This window comes from Heptranchias perlo, chromosome X, assembly GCF_035084215.1.
Source record: "Heptranchias perlo isolate sHepPer1 chromosome X, sHepPer1.hap1, whole genome shotgun sequence".
Lineage (NCBI taxonomy): Eukaryota > Metazoa > Chordata > Chondrichthyes > Hexanchiformes > Hexanchidae > Heptranchias > Heptranchias perlo.
The window spans coordinates 19,611,790-19,633,595 of NC_090370.1; positions in this window are offsets into that span (position 1 = coordinate 19,611,790).

Consider the following 21,806-nt stretch of genomic DNA (forward strand, 5'->3'; position numbering starts at 1 on the left):
TGTTTATATTGACTGGATGTGATGATCACCTGTTTATATAGACTGGATGTGATGATCATCTGTTTATATAGACTGGATGCGATGATCACCTGTTTGTTTCGACTGGATGTGATGATCACCTGCTTATATAGACTGGATGCGATGATCACCTATTTATATAGACTGGATGCGATGATCACCTGTTTATTCAGACTGGATGCGATGATCACCCGTTGATATTGACTGGATGCGATGATCACCTGTTCATATAGACTGGATGCAATGATCACCTGTTTATATAGACTTGATGCAATGATCACCTCTTCATATAGACTGGATGCGATGATCACCTGTTTATATAGACTGGATGCGATGATCACCTGTTCATATAGACTGGATGCAATGATCACCTGTTTATATAGACTGGATGCAATGATCACCTGTTTATATGGACTGGATGCGATGATCACCTGTTTATATAGACTGGATGCAATGATCAGCTGTTGATATGGACTGGATGTGATGATCACCTGTTCATATAGACTGGATGCAATGATCACCTGTTTATATGGACTGGATGCGATGATCACCTGTTTACATCGACTGGATGTGATGATCACCTGTTTATTTAGACTGGATGCGATGATCACCTGTTTATATTGACTGGATGTGATGATCATCTGTTTCTCCAAACTCGATGCGATGATCACCTGTTCATATTGACTGGATGCGATGATCACCTGTTTATTTAGACTGGATGTGATGATCACCTGTTTATTTAGACTGGATGTGATGATCACCTGTTTATATAGACTGGATGTGATGATCTCCTGTTCTTTAGACTGGATGTGATGATCACCTGTTTATATGGACTGGATGTGATGATCTCCTGTTTATATAGACTGGATGCGATGATCACCTATTTATATAGACTGGATGTGATGATCTCCTGTTAAAATAGACTGGATGCGATGATCACCTGTTTATTTAGACTGGATGTGATGATCACCCGTTGATATTGAATGGATGCGATGATCACCTGTTTATTTAGACTGGATGTGATGATCACCTGTTTGTATTGACTGGATGTGATGACCACCTGTTTGTATAGACTGGAAGCAATGATCACCTGTTTATATGGAATGGATGTGATGATCACCTGTTTGTATAGACTGGATGTGATGATCATCTGTTTCTCCAAACTCGATGCGATGATCACCTGTTTATTTAGACTGGATGTGATGATCACCTGTTTATTTAGACTGGATGCGATGATCACCTGTTTATATTGACTGGATGTGATGATCACCTGTTTATATTGACTGGATGTGATGATCACCTGTTTCTCCAAACTCGATGCGATGATCACCTGTTTATATTGACTGGATGCGATGATCACCTGTTTATTTGGACTGGATGTGATGATCACCTGTTTATTTAGACTGGATGTGATGATCACCTGTTTATATAGACTGGATGTGATGATCTCCTGTTTATATAGACTGGATGTGATGATCTCCTGTTTATATAGACTGGATGCGATGATCACCTATTTATATAGACTGGATGTGATGATCTCCTGTTTATATAGACTGGATGCGATGATCACCTGTTTATTTAGACTGGATGTGATGATCACCTGTTTATATTGACTGGATGTGATGACCACCTGTTTGTATAGATTGGATGCGATGATCACCTGTTTATTTAGACTGGATGCGATGATCACCCGTTGATATTGAATGGATGCGATGATCACCTGTTTATATAGACTGGATGCGATGATCACCTGTTTATATGGACTGGATGCGATGATCACCTGTTTGTATAGACTGGAAGCAATGATCACCTGTTTATATGGAAAGGATGTGATGATCACCTGTTTATATAGACTGGATGTGATGATCACCTGTTTATATAGACTGGATGTGATGATCACCTGTTTATATCGACTGGATGTGATGATCACCTGTTTATATAGACTGGTTGCGATGATCACCTGTTTATATTGACTGGATGTGATGATCACCTGTTTCTCCATACTCGATGCGATGATCACCTGTTTATATTGACTGGATGCGATGATCTCCTGTTTATATAGACTGGATGCGATGATCACCTGTTCATATTGACTGGATGTGATGATCACCTGTTTCTCCAAACTCGATGCGATGATCACCTGTTTATATTGACTGGATGCGATGATCACCTGTTTATTTAGACTGGATGCGATGATCACCTGTTTATATTGACTGGATGTGATGATCTCCTGTTTATATGGACTGGATGTGATGATCTCATGTTTATATAGACTGGATGCGATGATCACCTATTTCTATAGACTGGATGTGATGATCACCTGTTTATATAGACTGGATGTGATGATCACCTGTTTATATAGACTGGATGCGATGATCACATGTTTATATTGACTGGATGTGACGATCACCTGTTTATATTGACTGGATGTGATGATCACCTTTTTCTCCAAACACGATGCGATGATCACCTATTTATATTGACTGGATGTGATGATCACCTGTTTATTCAGACTGGATGTGATGATCATCTGTTTATTTAGACTGGAGGTGATGATCACCTGTTTATATAGACTGGATGTGATGATCTCCTGTTTATATAGACTGGATGTGATGATCTCCTGTTTATATAGACTGGATGCGATGATCACCTATTTATATCGACTGGATGTGATGATCTCCTGTTTATATAGACTGGATGTGATGATCACCTGTTTATATGGACTGGATGTGATGATCACCTGTTTATATAGACTGGATGCGATGATCACCTGTTTATTTAGACTGGATGTGATGATCACCTGTTTATATAGACTGGATACGATGATCACCTGTTTATATAGACTGGATGTGATGATCACCTGTTTATATCGACTGGATGTGATGATCACCTGTTTATTTAGACTGGATGCGATGATCACCCGTTGATATTGAATGGATGCGATGATCACCTGTTTATATGGACTGGATGCGATGATCACCTGTATGTATAGACTGGAAGCAATGATCACCTGTTTATATGGAATGGATGTGATGATCACCTGTTTGTATAGACTGGATGTGATGATCATCTGTTTCTCCAAACTCGATGCGATGATCACCTGTTTATTTAGACTGGATGTGATGATCACCTGTTTATTTAGACTGGATGCGATGATCACCTGTTTATATTGACTGGATGTGATGATCACCTGTTTCTCCAAACTCGATGCGATGATCACCTGTTTATATTGACTGGATGCGATGATCACCTGTTTATTTGGACTGGATGTGATGATCACCTGTTTATTTAGACTGGATGTGATGATCACCTGTTTATATAGACTGGATGTGATGATCTCCTGTTTATATAGACTGGATGTGATGATCTCCTGTTTATATAGACTGGATGCGATGATCACCTATTTATATAGACTGGATGTGATGATCTCCTGTTTATATAGACTGGATGCGATGATCACCTGTTTATTTAGACTGGATGTGATGATCACCTGTTTATATTGACTGGATGTGATGACCACCTGTTTATTTAGACTGGATGCGATGATCACCCGTTGATATTGAATGGATGCGATGATCACCTGTTTATATAGACTGGATGCGATGATCACCTGTTTATGTAGACTGTATGCATTGTTCACCTGTTGATACAGACTTGATGCAATGATCACCTTTTCATATAGACTGGATGCAATGATCACCTGTTTATATGGACTGGATGCGATGATCACCTGTTTGTATAGACTGGAAGCAATGATCACCTGTTTATATGGAAAGGATGTGATGATCACCTGTTTATATAGACTGGATGTGATGATCACCTGTTTATATAGACTGGATGTGATGATCACCTGTTTATATCGACTGGATGTGATGATCACCTGTTTATATAGACTGGTTGCGATGATCACCTGTTTATATTGACTGGATGTGATGATCACCTGTTTCTCCATACTCGATGCGATGATCACCTGTTTATATTGACTGGATGCGATGATCTCCTGTTTATATAGACTGGATGCGATGATCACCTGTTCATATTGACTGGATGTGATGATCACCTGTTTCTCCAAACTCGATGCGATGATCACCTGTTTATATTGACTGGATGCGATGATCACCTGTTTATTTAGACTGGATGCGATGATCACCTGTTTATATTGACTGGATGTGATGATCTCCTGTTTATATGGACTGGATGTGATGATCTCATGTTTATATAGACTGGATGCGATGATCACCTATTTCTATAGACTGGATGTGATGATCACCTGTTTATATAGACTGGATGTGATGATCACCTGTTTATATAGACTGGATGCGATGATCACATGTTTATATTGACTGGATGTGACGATCACCTGTTTATATTGACTGGATGTGATGATCACCTTTTTCTCCAAACACGATGCGATGATCACCTATTTATATTGACTGGATGCGATGATCACCTGTTTATTCAGACTGGATGTGATGATCATCTGTTTATTTAGACTGGAGGTGATGATCACCTGTTTATATAGACTGGATGTGATGATCTCCTGTTTATATAGACTGGATGTGATGATCTCCTGTTTATATAGACTGGATGCGATGATCACCTATTTATATAGACTGGATGTGATGATCTCCTGTTTATATAGACTGGATGTGATGATCACCTGTTTATATGGACTGGATGTGATGATCACCTGTTTATATAGACTGGATGCGATGATCACCTGTTTATTTAGACTGGATGTGATGATCACCTGTTTATATAGACTGGATACGATGATCACCTGTTTATATAGACTGGATGTGATGATCACCTGTTTATATCGACTGGATGTGATGATCACCTGTTTATATTGACTGGATGTGATGATCACCTGTTTCTATAGACTGGATGTCATGATCTCCGATTTATATAGACTGGATGCGATGATCTCCTGTTTATATAGACTGGACCTAATGATCTCCTGTTTATATCGACTGGATGCAATGATCACCTCTTAAAATAGACTGGATCTGATGATCTCCTGTTTATATAGACTGGATGTGATGATCACCTGTTTATATAGATTGGATGCAATGATGACCTCTTGAAATCGACTGAATGTGATGATCACCTGGTTATTTAGACTGGATGTGATGATCACCTGTTAAAATAGACTGGATGTGATGATCACCTGTTTATATTGACTGGATGCGATAATCACTTGTTTATTTAGACTGAATGCGATGATCACCTGTTTATATAGACTGGATGCGATTATCACCTGTTTATATGGACTGGATGTGATGATCACCTGTTTATATAGACTGGATGTGATGATCACCTGTTTATACAGACTGGATGTGATGATCAACTGTTTGTATGTACTGGATGCGATGATCACCTGTTAAAATAGACTGAATGTGATGATCACCTGTTTATATAGACTGGATGTGATGATCACCTGTTCATATAGACTGGATGTGATGATCACCTGTTTATATAGACTGGATGTGATGATCACCTGTTGAAAAAGACTGGATGCAATGATCACCTGTTTATATGGACTGGATGCAATGATCACCTGTTTACATAGATTTGATGCAATGATCACCTGTTCAGAAAAAACTGGATGCAATGATCACCTGTTTATATGGACTGGATGCGATGATCACCTGATTATATAGACTGGATGCAATGATCACCTGTTGATATAGATTTGATGCAATGATCACCTGTTCATATAGACTGGATGCAATGATCACCTGTTTATATAGACTGGATGCAATGATCACCTGTTCATATGGAATGGATGTGATGATCACCTGTTTATATAGACTGGATGTGATGATCACCTGTTTATATTGACTGGATGTGATGATCACCTGTTTATATAGACTGGATGTGATGATCACCTGTTTATATAGACTGGATGCGATGATCACCTGTTTGTTTCGACTGGATGCGATAATCACCCGTTGATATTGACTGGATGCGATGATCACCTGTTCATATAGATAGATGCAATGATCACCTGTTTATATAGACTTGATGCAATGATCACCTGTTCATATAGACTGGATGCGATGATCACCTGTTCATATAGACTGGATGCGATGATCACCTGTTCATATAGACTGGATGCAATGATCACCTGTTTATATAGACTGGATGCAATGATCACCTGTTTATATGGACTGGATGCGATGATCACCTGTTTATATAGACTGGATGCGATGATCACCTGTTCATATAGACTGGATGCGATGATCACCTGTTCATATAGACTGGATGTGATGATCACCTGTTTATATTGACTGGATGCGATGATCACCTGTTTATATAGACTGGATGCGATGATCACCTGTTTACATCGACTGGATGTGATGATCACCTGTTCATTCAGACTGGATGTGATGATCACCTGTTCATATAGACTGGATGTGATGATCACCTGTTTCTCCAAACTCGATGCGATGATCACCTGTTTATATTGACTGGATGCGATGATCACCTCTTTATTTAGACTGGATGTGATGATCACCTGTTTATTTAGACTGGATGCGATGATCACCTGTTTATATTGACTGGATGTGATGATCATCTGTTTCTCCAAACTCGATGCGATGATCACCTGTTCATATTGACTGGATGCGATGATCACCTGTTTATTTAGACTGGATGTGATGATCACCTGTTTATATAGACTGGATGTGATGATCTCCTGTTTCTATAGACTGGATGTGATGATCACCTGTTTCTCCAAACTCGATGCGATGATCACCTGTTCATATTGACTGGATGCGATGATCACCTGTTTATTTAGACTGGATGTGATGATCACCTGTTTATATAGACTGGATGTGATGATCTCCTGTTTATATGGACTGGATGCGATGATCACCTGTTTATATAGAATGGATGTGATGATCACCTGTTTATATTGACTGGATGCGATGATCACCTGTTGATATAGACTGGATGCGATGATCACCTGTTTATATTGACTGGATGCGATGATCACCTGTTTATATAGACTGGTTGCGATGATCACCTGTTTATATTGACTGGATGTGATGATCACCTGTTTCTCCATACTCGATGCGATGATCACCTGTTTATATTGACTGGATGCGATGATCACCTGTTTATATAGACTGGATGCGATGATCACCTGTTCATATTGACTGGATGTGATGATCACCTGTTTCTCCAAACTCGATGCGATGATCACCTGTTTATATTGACTGGATGCGATGATCACCTGTTTATTTAGACTGGATGCGATGATCACCTGTTTATATTGACTGGATGTGATGATCTCCTGTTTATATAGACTGGATGTGATGATCTCCTGTTTATATAGACTGGATGCGATGATCACCTATTTCTATAGACTGGATGTGATGATCACCTGTTTATATAGACTGGATGTGATGATCACCTGTTTATATAGACTGGATGCGATGATCACCTGTTTACATAGACTGGTTGCGATGATCACCTGTTTATTTAGACTGGATGTGATGATCACCTGTTTATATAGACTGGATACGATGATCACCTGTTTATATAGACTGGATGCGATGATCACCTGTTTATATAGACTGGATGCGATGATCACCTGTTTATTTAGACTGGATGTGATGATCACCTGTTCATATAGACTGGATACGATGATCACCTGTTTATATTGACTGGATGTGATGATCACCTGTTTATATTGACTGGATGTGATGATCACCTCTTTCTCCAAACTCGATGCGATGATCACATGTTTATATTGACTGGATGCGATGATCACCTGTTTATTTAGACTGGATGTGATGATCACCTGTTTATTTAGACTGGATGTGATGATCAACTGTTTATATAGACTGGATGTGATGATCTCCTGTTTATATAGACTGGATGTGATGATCTCCTGTTTATATAGACTGGATGCGATGATCACCTATTTATATAGACTGGATGTGATGATCTCCTGTTTATATAGACTGGATGTGATGATCACCTGTTTATATGGACTGGATGTGATGATCACCTGTTTATATAGACTGAATGTGATGATCTCCTGTTTATATAGACTGGATGTGATGATCTCCTGTTTATATAGACTGGATGCGATGATCACCTATTTATATAGACTGGATGTGATGATCTCCTGTTTATACAGACTGGATGTGATGATCACCTGTTTATATGGACTGGATGTGATGATCACCTGTTTATATAGACTGGATGCGATGATCACCTGTTTATTTAGACTGGATGTGATGATCACCTGTTTATATAGACTGGATACGATGATTAACTGTTTATATAGACTGGATATGATGATCACCTGTTTATATCGACTGGATGTGATGATCACCTGTTTATATTGACTGGATGTGATGATCACCTGTTTATATAGACTGGATGTCATGATCTCCGATTTATATAGACTGGATGCGATGATCTCCTGTTTATATAGACTGGATCTGATGATCTCCTGTTTATATCGACTGGATGCAATGATCACCTCTTAAAATAGACTGGATCTGATGATCTCCTGTTTATATAGACTGGATGTGATGATCACCTGTTTATATAGACTGGATGCAATGATGACCTCTTGAAATCGACTGAATGTGATGATCACCTGGTTATTTAGACTGGATGTGATGATCACCTGTTAAAATAGACTGGATGTGATGATCACCTGTTTATATTGACTGGATGCGATAATCACCTGTTTATTTAGACTGAATGCGACGATCACCTGTTTATATAGACTGGATGCGATGATCACCTGTTTATATGGACTGGATGTGATGATCACCTGTTTATATAGACTGGATGTGATGATCACCTGTTTATACAGACTGGATGTGATGATCACCTGTTTGCATGTACTGGATGCGATGATCACCTGTTAAAATAGACTGAATGTGATGATCACCTGTTTATATAGACTGGATGTGATGATCACCTGTTCATATAGACTGGATGTGATGATCACCTGTTTATACAGACTGGATGTGATGATCACCTGTTGATATAGACTGGATGCAATGATCACCTGTTTACATAGATTTGATGCAATGATCACCTGTTCATATAGACTGGATGCAATGATCACCTGTTTATATGGACTGGATGCGATGATCACCTGATTATATAGACTGGATGCAATGATCACCTATTTATATAGATTTGATGCAATGATCACCTGTTCATATAGACTGGATGCAATAATCACCTGTTTATATAGATTTGATGCAATGATCACCTGTTCATATAGACTGGATGCAATGATCACCTGATTATTTAGACTGGATGTGATGATCACCTGTTTATTTAGAATGGATGTGATGATCACCTGTTTATATTGACTGGATGTGATGACCACCTGTTTGTATAGATTGGATGCGATGATCACCTGTTTATTTAGACTGGATGCGATGATCACCCGTTGATATTGAATGGATGCGATGATCACCTGTTTATATAGACTGGATGCGATGATCACCTGTTTATGTAGACTGGATGCAATGTTCACCTGTTTATATAGACTTGATGCAATGATCACCTGTTCATATAGACTGGATGCAATGATCACCTGTTTATATGGACTGGATGCGATGATCACCTGTATGTATAGACTGGAAGCAATGATCACCTGTTTATATGGAATGGATGTGATGATCACCTGTTTATATAGACTGGATGTGATGATCCCCTGTTTATATTGACTGGATGTGATGATCACCTGTTTCTCCAAACTCGATGCGATGATCACCTGTTCATATTGACTGGATGCGATGATCACCTGTTTATTTAGACTGGATGTGATGATCACCTGTTTATTTAGACTGGATGTGATGATCACCTGTTTCTCCAAACTCGATGCGATGATCACCTGTTTATATTGACTGGATGCGATGATCACCTGTTTATTTGGACTGGATGTGATGATCACCTGTTTCTCCAAACTCGATGCGATGATCACCTGTTTATATTGACTGGATGCGATGATCACCTGTTTATTTAGACTGGATGCGATGATCACCTGTTTATATTGACTGGATGTGATGATCTCCTGTTTATATAGACTGGATGTGATGATCTCCTGTTTATATAGACTGGATGCGATGATCACCTATTTCTATAGACTGGATGTGATGATCACCTGTTTATATAGACTGGATGTGATGATCACCTGTTTATATAGACTGGATGCGATGATCACCTGTTTATATAGACTGGATGCGATGATCACCTGTTTATTTAGACTGGATGTGATGATCACCTGTTTATATAGACTGGATACGATGATCACCTGTTTATATAGACTGGATGCGATGATCACCTGTTTATATAGACTGGATGCGATGATCACCTGTTTATTTAGACTGGATGTGATGATCACCTGTTTATATAGACTGGAAACGATGATCACCTGTTTATATTGACTGGATGTGATGATCACCTGTTTATATTGACTGGATGTGATGATCACCTGTTTCTCCAAACTCGATGCGATGATCACCTGTTTATATTGACTGGATGCGATGATCACCTGTTTATTTGGATTGGATGTGATGATCACCTGTTTCTCCAAACTCGATGCGATGATCACCTGTTTATATTGACTGGATGCGATGATCACCTGTTTATTTAGACTGGATGTGATGATCACCTGTTTATTTAGACTGGATGCGATGATCACCTATTTATATATACTGGATGTGATGATCTCCTGTTTGTATAGACTGGATGTGATGATCACCTGTTTATATGGACTGGATGTGATGATCACCTGTTTATATAGACTGGATGTGATGATCTCCTGTTTATATAGACTGGATGTGATGATCTCCTGTTTATATAGACTGGATGCGATGATCACCTATTTATATAGACTGGATGTGATGATCTCCTGTTTATATAGACTGGATGTGATGATCACCTGTTTATATGGACTGGATGTGATGATCACCTGTTTATATAGACTGGATGCGATGATCACCTGTTTATTTAGACTGGATGTGATGATCACCTGTTTATATAGACTGGATACGATGATTACCTGTTTATATAGACTGGATGTGATGATCACCTGTTTATATCGACTGGATGTGATGATCACCTGTTTATATTGACTGGATGTGATGATCACCTGTTTATATAGACTGGATGTCATGATCTCCGATTTATATAGACTGGATGCGATGATCTCCTGTTTATATAGACTGGATCTGATGATCTCCTGTTTATATCGACTGGATGCAATGATCACCTCTTAAAATAGACTGGATCTGATGATCTCCTGTTTACATAGACTGGATGTGATGATCACCTGTTTATATAGACTGGATGCAATGATGACCTCTTGAAATCGACTGAATGTGATGATCAACTGGTTATTTAGACTGGATGTGATGATCACCTGTTAAAATAGACTGGATGTGATGATCACCTGTTTATATTGACTGGATGCGATAATCACCTGTTTATTTAGACTGAATGCGATGATCACCTGTTTATATAGACTGGATGCGATGATCACCTGTTTATATGGACTGGATGTGATGATCTCCTGTTTATATAGACTGGATGTGATGATCACCTGTTATACAGACTGGATGTGACGATCACCTGTTTGTATGTACTGGATGCGATGATCACCTGTTAAAATAGACTGAATGTGATGATCACCTGTTTATATAGACTGGATGTGATGATCACCTGTTCATATAGTCTGGATGTGATGATCACCTGTTTATATAGACTGGATGTGATGATCACCTGTTGATATAGACTGGATGCAATGATCACCTGTTTATATAGACTGGATGAAATGATCACCTGTTTACATAGATTTGATGCAATGATCACCTGTTCATATAGACTGGATGCAATGATCACCTGTTTATATGGACTGGATGCGATGATCATCTGATTATATAGACTGGATGCAATGATCACCTGTTTATATAGATTTGATGCAATGATCACCTGTTCATATGGAATGGATGTGATGATCACCTGTTTATATAGACTGGATGTGATGATCACCTTTTTATATGGACTGGATGTGATGATCACCTGTTTATATTGACTGGATGTGATGATCACCTGTTTATATAGACTGGATGTGATGATCACCTGTTTATATAGACTGGATGCGATGATCACCTGTTTGTTTCGACTGGATGTGATGATCACCTGCTTATATAGACTGGATGCGATGATCACCTGTTTATTTAGACTGGATGCGATGATCACCCATTGATATTGACTGGATGCGATGATCACCTGTTCATATAGACTGGATGCAATGATCACCTGTTTATATAGACTTGAAGCAATGATCACCCGTTTATATAGACTGGATGCGATGATCACCTGTTTATATAGACTGGATGCGATGATCACCTGTTTATATAGACTGGATGCAATGATCACCTGTTTATATGGACTGGATGCGATGATCACCTGTTCATATAGACTGGATGCAATGATCAGCTGTTGATATGGACTTGATGTGATGATCACCTGTTCATATAGACTCGATGTGATGATCACCTGTTTATATAGACTGGATGCGATGATCACCTGTTCATATAGACTGGATGCGATGATCACCTGTTCATATAGACTGGATGTGATGATCACCTGTTTATATTGACTGGATGCGATGATCACCTGTTTATATAGACTGGATGCGATGATCACCTGTTCATATCGACAGGATGTGATGATCACCTGATATACCGACTGGATGCGATGATCACCTGTTTGTATTGACTGGATGCGATGATCACCTGTTTATTTAGACTGGATGTGATGATCACCTGTTTATATAGACTGGATGTGATGATAACCTGTTTATATTGACTGGATGTGATGATCACCTGTTTATATCGACTGGATGCGATGATCACCTGTTTATTTCGACTGGATGTGATGATCACCTGTTTATTTAGACTGGATGTGATGATCACCTGTTCATATAGACTGGATGTGATGATCACCTGTTTCTCCAAACTCGATGCGATGATCACCTGTTTATATTGACTGGATGCGATGATCACCTGTTTATATTGACTGGATGTGATGATCTCCTGTTTATATAGACTGGATGCGATAATCACCTGTTTATTTAGACTGGATGCGATGATCACCAGTTGATATTGAATGGATGCGATGATCACCTGTTTATATAGACTGGATGCGATGATCACCTGTTTATGTAGACTGGATGCAATGTTCACCTGTTGATATAGACTTGATGCAATGATCACCTGTTCATATAGACTGGATGCAATGATCACCTGTTTATATGGACTGGATGCGATGATCACCTGTTTGTATAGACTGGAAGCAATGATCACCTGTTTATATGGAATGGATGTGATGATCACCTGTTTATATAGACTGGATGTGATGATCACCTGTTTATATAGACTGGATGTGATGATCACCTGTTTATATCGACTGGATGTGATGATCACCTGTTTATATAGACTGGATGCGATGATCACCTGTTTATATTGACTGGATGCGATGATCACCTGTTTATTTAGACTGGATGTGATGATCACCTGTTTATATTGACTGGATGTGATGACCACCTGTTTGTATAGATTGGATGCGATGATCACCTGTTTATTTAGACTGGATGCGATGATCACCCGTTGATATTGAATGGATGCGATGATCACCTGTTTATATAGACTGGATGCGATGATCACCTGTTTGTGTAGACTGGATGCAATGTTCACCTGTTTATATAGACTTGATGCAATGATCACCTGTTCATATAGACTGGATGCAATGATCACCTGTTTATATGGAATGGATGCGATGATCACCTGTATGTACAGACTGGAAGCAATGATCACCTGTTTATATGGAATGGATGTGATGATCACCTGTTTATATAGACTGGATGTGATGATCACCTGTTTATATAGACTGGATGTGATGATCACCTGTTTATATCGACTGGATGTGATGATCACGTGTTTATATAGACTGGATGCGATGATCACCTGTTTATATTGACTGGATGCGATGATCACCTCTTTATATAGACTGGATGTGATGTTCACCTGTTTATATAGACTCGATGTGATGATCACCTGTTTATATAGACTGGATGCGATGATTACCTGTTCATATAGACTGGATGCGATGATCACCTGTTTATATAGACTGGATGTGATGATCACCTGTTTATATTGACTGGATGCGATGATCACCTGTTGATATAGACTGGATGCGATGATCACCTGTTTATATTGACTGGATGCGATGATCACATGTTTATATCGACTGGTCGCGATGATCACCTGTTTATATTGACTGGATGTGATGATCACCTGTTTCTCCATACTCGATGCGATGATCACCTGTTTATATTGACTGGATGCGATGATCACCTGTTTATATAGATTGGATGCGATGATCACCTGTTTATATTGACTGGATGTGATGATCACCTGTTTCTCCAAACTCGATGCGATGATCACCTGTTTATATTGACTGGATGCGATGATCACCTGTTTATTTAGACTGGATGCGATGATCACCTGTTTATATTGACTGGATGTGATGATCTCCTGTTTATATAGACTGGATGTGATGATCTCCTGTTTATATAGACTGGATGCGATGATCACCTATTTATATAGACTGGATGTGATGATCACCTGTTTATATAGACTGGATGTGATGATCACCTGTTTATATAGACTGGATGCGATGATCACCTGTTTATATAGACTGGATGCGATGATCACCTGTTTATTTAGACTGGATGTGATGATCACCTGTTTATATAGACTGGATACGATGATCACCTGTTTATATGGACTGGACGCGATGATCACCTGTTTATATAGACTGGATGCGATGATCACCTGTTTATTTAGAATGGATGTGATGATCACCTGTTTATATAGACTGGATACGATGATCACCTGTTTGTATTGACTGGATGTGATGATCACCTGTTTATATTGACTGGATGTGATGATCACCTGTTTCTCCAAACTCGATGCGATGATCACCTGTTTATATTGACTGGATGCGATGATCACCTGTTTATTTAGACTGGATGTGATGATCACCTGTTTATTTAGACTGGATGTGATGATCACCTGTTTATATAGACTGGATGTGATGATCTACTGTTTATATAGACTGGATGTGATGATCTCCTGTTTATATAGACTGGATGCAATGATCACCTATTTATATAGACTGGATGTGATTATCTCCTGTTCATATAGACTGGATGTGATGATCACCTGTTTATATGGACTGGATGTGATGATCACCTGTTTCTCCAAACTCGATGCGATGATCACCTGTTTATATTGACTGGATGCGATGATCACCTGTTTATTTAGACTGGATGCGATGATCACCTGTTTATATTGACTGGATGTGATGATCTCCTGTTTATATAGACTGGATGTGATGATCTCCTGTTTATATAGACTGGATGCGATGATCACCTATTTATATAGACTGGATGTGATGATCACCTGTTTATATAGACTGGATGTGATGATCACCTGTTTATATAGACTGGATGCGATGATCACCTGTTTATATAGACTGGATGCGATGATCACCTGTTTATTTAGACTGGATGTGATGATCACCTGTTTATATAGACTGGATACGATGATTACCTGTTTATATAGACTGGATGCGATGATCACCTGTTTATATAGACTGGATGCGATGATCACCTGTTTATTTAGACTGGATGTGATGATCACCTGTTTATATAGACTGGATACGATGATCACCTGTTTATATTGACTGGATGTGATGATCACCTGTTTATATTGACTGGATGTGATGATCACCTGTTTCTCCAAACTCGATGCGATGATCACCTGTTTATATTGACTGGATGCGATGATCACCTGTTTATTTAGACTGGATGTGATGATCACCTGTTTATTTAGACTGGATGTGATGATCACCTGTTTATATAGACTGGATGTGATGATCTCCTGTTTATATAGACTGGATGTGATGATCTCCTGTTTATATAGACTGGATGCGATGATCACCTATTTATATAGACTGGATGTGATGATCTCCTGTTTATATAGACTGGATGTGATGATCACCTGTTTATATGGACTGGATGTGATGATCACCTGTTTATTTAGACTGGATGCGATGATCACCTGTTTATTTAGACTGGATGTGATGATCACCTGTTTATATAGACTGGATACGATGATCACCTGTTTATATAGACTGGATGTGATGATCACCTGTTTATATCGACTGGATGTGATGATCACCTGTTTATATTGACTGGATGTGATGATCACCTGTTTATATAGACTGGATGTCATGATCTCCGATTTATATAGATTGATGCGTTGATCTCCTGTTTATATGGACTGGATCTGATGATCTCCTGTTTATGTCGACTGGATGCAATGATCACCTCTTAAAATAGACTGGATCTGATGATCTCCTGTTTATATAGACTTAATGTGATGATCACCTGTTTATACAGACTGGATGCAATGATGACCTCTTGAAATCGACTCAATGTGATGATCACCTGGTTATTTCGACTGGATGTGATGATCACCTGTTTTTTAGACTGGATGTGATGATCACCTGTTAATATTGACTGGATGCGATAATCACCTGTTTATTTAGACTGAATGTGATGATCACCTGTTTATATAGACTGGATGCGATGATCACCTGTTTCTATGGACTGGATGTGATGATCACCTGTTTATATAGACTGGATGTGATGATCACCTGTTTATACAGACTGGATGTGATGATCACCTGTTTGTATGTACTGGATGCGATGATCACCTGTTAAAATAGACTGAATGTGATGATCACCTTTTTTCTCTCGACTGGATGTGATGGTCACCTGTTTAAATAGACTGGATGTGATGATCACCTGTTTATATAGACTGGATGTGATGATCACCTGTTGATATAGACTGGATGCAATGATCACCTGTTTATATAGACTGGATGCAATGATCACCTGTTTATATAGATTTGATGCAATGATCACCTGTTCATACAGACTGGATGCAATGATCACCTGTTTATATGGACTGGATGCGATGATCACCTGATTATATAGACTGGATGCAATGATCACCTGTTTATATAGACTTGATGCAATGATCAACTGATCATATAGACTGGATGCAATGATCACCTGTTTATATCGACTGGATTCAATGATCACCTGTTCATATGGAATGGATGTGATGATCACCTGTTTATATCGACTGGATGCAATGATCACCTCTTAAAATAGACTGGATGTGATGATCACCTGTTTATATTGACTGGATGTGATGATCACCTGTTTATATAGACTGGATGTGATGATCACCTGTTTATATAGACTGGATGCGATGATCGCCTGTTTGTTTCGACTGGATGTGATGATCACCTGCTTTTTCGACTGGATGCGATGATCACCTGTTGATTTAGACTGGATGTGATGATCTCCTGTTTATATTGACTGGATGTGATGATCACCTGTTTATATAGACTGGATGTGATGATCACCTGTTTATATAGACTGGATGCGATGGTCACCTGTTTATATGGACTGGATGTGATGATCACCTGTTTATATTGACTGGATGCGATGATCACCTGTTTATATAGACTGGATGTGATGATCACCTGTTTATATCGACTGGATGTGATGATCACCTGTTTGTACGGACTGGATGCGATGATCACCTGTTTATATAGACTGTATGTGATGATCACCTGTTTATATAGACTGGATGCGATGATCACCTGTTTGTATAGACTGGATGCGAGGATCACCTGTTTATCTAGACTGGATGTGATGATCACCTGTTTATATAGACTGGATGCGATGATCACCTTTTTATGTTGACTGGATGCGATGATCACCTGTTTATATAGACTGGATGTGATGTTCACCTGTTTATAGACTAAATGTGATGATCACCTGTTTATATAGACTGGATGCGATGATCACCTGTTTATATGGACTGGATGTGATGATCACCTGTTTATATAGACTGGATGCGATGATCACCTGTTTGTATAGACTGGATGTGATGATCACCTGTTTTTACAGACTGGATGCGATGATCACCTGTTCATATTGACTGGATGCGATGATCACCTGTTTATTTAGTCTGGATGTGATGATCACCTGTTTATATTGACTGGATGTGATGATCACCTGTTTATATAGACTGGATGCGATGATCACCTGTTTATATTGACTGGATGTGATGATTACCTGTTTCTCCAGACTCGATGCGATGATCACCTTTTTTTATTGACTGGATGCGATGATCACCTGTTTATATAGACTGGATGCGATGATCACCTTTTTATATTGACTGGATGCGATCATCACCTGTTTTGTAGACTGGATGTGATGTTCACCTGTTTATATAGACTAGATGTGATGATCACCTGTTTATATAGACTGGATGCGATGATCACCTGTTTCTATAGACTGGATGCGATGATCAACTGTTCATATAGACTGGATGCGATGATCACCTATTTATATAGACTGGATGTGATGATCACCTGTTTATATAGACTGGATGTGATGATCACCTGTTTATATAGACTGGATGCGATGATCACCTGTTTATATAGACTGGATGCGATGATCACCTGTTTATTTAGACTGGATGTGATGATCACCTGTTTATACAGACTGGATACGATGATCACCTGTTTATATAGACTGGATGCGATGATCACCTGTTTATATAGACTGGATGCGATGATCACCTGTTTATTTAGACTGGATGTGATGATCACCTGTTTATATAGACTGGATACGATGATCACCTGTTTATATTGACTGGATGTGATGATCACCTCTTTATATTGACTGGATGTGATGATCACCTGTTTCTCCAAACTCGATGCGATGATCACCTGTTTATATTGACTGGATGCGATGATCACCTGTTTATTTAGACTGGATGTGATGATCACCTGTTTATTTAGACTGGCTGTGATGATCACCTGTTTATTTAGACTGGATGTGATGATCTCCTGCTAATATAGACTGGATGTGATGATCTCCTGTTTATATAGACTGGATACGATGATCACCTGTTTATATAGACTGGATGTGATGATCTCCTGTTTATATAGACTGGATGTGATGATCACCTGTTCATATGGACTGGATGTGATGATCACCTGTTTATATAGACTGGATGCGATGATCACCTGTTTATTTAGACTGGATGTGATGATCACCTGTCTCTATAGACTGCATACGATGATCACCTGTTTATATAGACTCGATGTGATGATCACCTGTTTATATTGACTGGATGTGATGATCACCTCTTGAAATCGACTGAATGTGATGATCACCTGCTTATTAAGACTGGATGTGATGATCACCTGTTTATATTGACTGGATGTGATGATCTCCTGTTTATATTGACTGGATGTGATGATCTCCTGTTTATATTGACTGGATGTGATGATCACCTGTTTATATAGACTGGATGTGATGATCACCTGTTTATATAGACTGGATGCGATGATCACCTGTTTATATGGACTGGATGTGATGATCACCTGTTTATATTGACTGGATGTGATGATCACCTGTTTATATAGACTGGATGTGATGATCACCTGTTTATATAGACTGGATGCGATGATCACCTGTTTATATGGACTGGATGTGATGATCACTTGTTTATATTGACTGGATGCGATGATCATCTGTTCATATAGACTGGATGTGATGATCTCCTGTTTATATAGACTGGATGTGATGATCACCTGTTTGTACGGACTGGATGCGATGATCACCTGTTTATATAGACTGTATGTGATGATCACCTGTTTATATAGACTGGATGCGATGATCACCTGTTTGTATAGACTGGATGCGAGGATCACCTGTTTTTATGGACTGGATGCGATGATCACCTGTTTATCTAGACTGGATGTGATGATCTCCTGTTTATATAGACTGGATGCGATGATCACCTGTTTATATTGACTGGATGCGATGATCACCTGTTTATATAGACTGTATGTGATGTTCACCTGTTTATATAGACTGGATGTGATGATCACCTGTTTATATAGACTGGATGTGATGATCACCTGTTTATATAGACTGGATGCGATGATCACCTGTTTATATAGACTGGATGTGATGATCACCTGTTTATACAGACTGGATGCGATGATCACCTGTTTATATAGACTGGATGTGATGATCACCTGTTTATATAGACTGGATGCGATGATCACCTGTTTATATAGACTGGATGTGATGATCACCTGTTCATACAGACTGGATGCGATGATCACCTGTTCATTTTGACTGGATGCGATGATCACCTGTTTATTTAGACTGGATGTGATGATCACATGTTGATACAGACTGGATGCGATGATCACCTGTTTATACAGACTGGATGCGATGATCACCTGTTTATATTGACTGGATGCGATGATCACCTGTTTATTTAGACTGGATGTGATGATCGCCTGTTTATATAGACTGGATGCGATGATCACCTTTTTATGTTGACTGGATGCGATGATCACCTGTTTATATAGACTGGATGTGATGTTCACCTGTTTATATAGACTAAATGTGATGATCACCTGTTTATATAGACTGGATGCGATGATCACCTGTTTATATAGACTGGATGTGATGATCACCTGTTTATATAGACTGGATGCGATGATCACCTGTTCATATAGACTGGATGTGATGATCACCTGTTTTTACAGACTGGATGCGATGATCACCTGTTCATATTGACTGGATGCGATGATCACCTGTTTATTTAGACTGGATGTGATGATCACCTGTTGATATTGACTGGATGTGATGATCACCTGTTTATATAGACTGGATGCGATGATCACCTGTTTATATTGACTGGATGTGATGATTACCTGTTTCTCCAGACTCGATGCGATGATCACCTGTTTTTATTGACTGGATGCGATGATCACCTGTTTATATAGACTGGATGCGATGATCACCTTTTTATATTGACTGGATGCGATCATCACCTGTTTTGTAGACTGGATGTGATGTTCACCTGTTTATATAGACTGGATGCGATGATCACCTGTTTCTATAGACTGGATGCGATGATCAACTGTTCATCTTGACTGGATGCGATGATCACCTATTTATATAGACTGGATGTGATGATCACCTGTTTATATAGACTGGATGTGATCATCACCTGTTTATATAGACTGGATGCGATGATCACCTGTTTATATAGACTGGATGCGATGATCACCTGTTTATTTAGACTGGATGTGATGATCACCTGTTTATATAGACTGGATACGATGATCACCTGTTTATATAGACTGGATGCGATGATCACCTGTTTATATAGACTGGATGCGATGATCACCTGTTTATTTAGACTGGATGTGATGATCACCTGTTTATATAGACTGGATACGATGATCACCTGTTTATATTGACTGGATGTGATGATCACCTGTTTATATTGACTGGATGTGATGATCACCTGTTTCTCCAAACTCGATGCGATGATCACCTGTTTATATTGACTGGATGCGATGATCACCTGTTTATTTAGACTGGATGTGATGATCACCTGTTTATTTAGACTGGATGTGATGATCACCTGTTTATTTAGACTGGATGTGATGATCTCCTGCTAATATAGACTGGATGTGATGATCTCCTGTTTATATAGACTGGATGCGATGATCACCTGTTTATATAGACTGGATGTGATGATCTCCTGTTT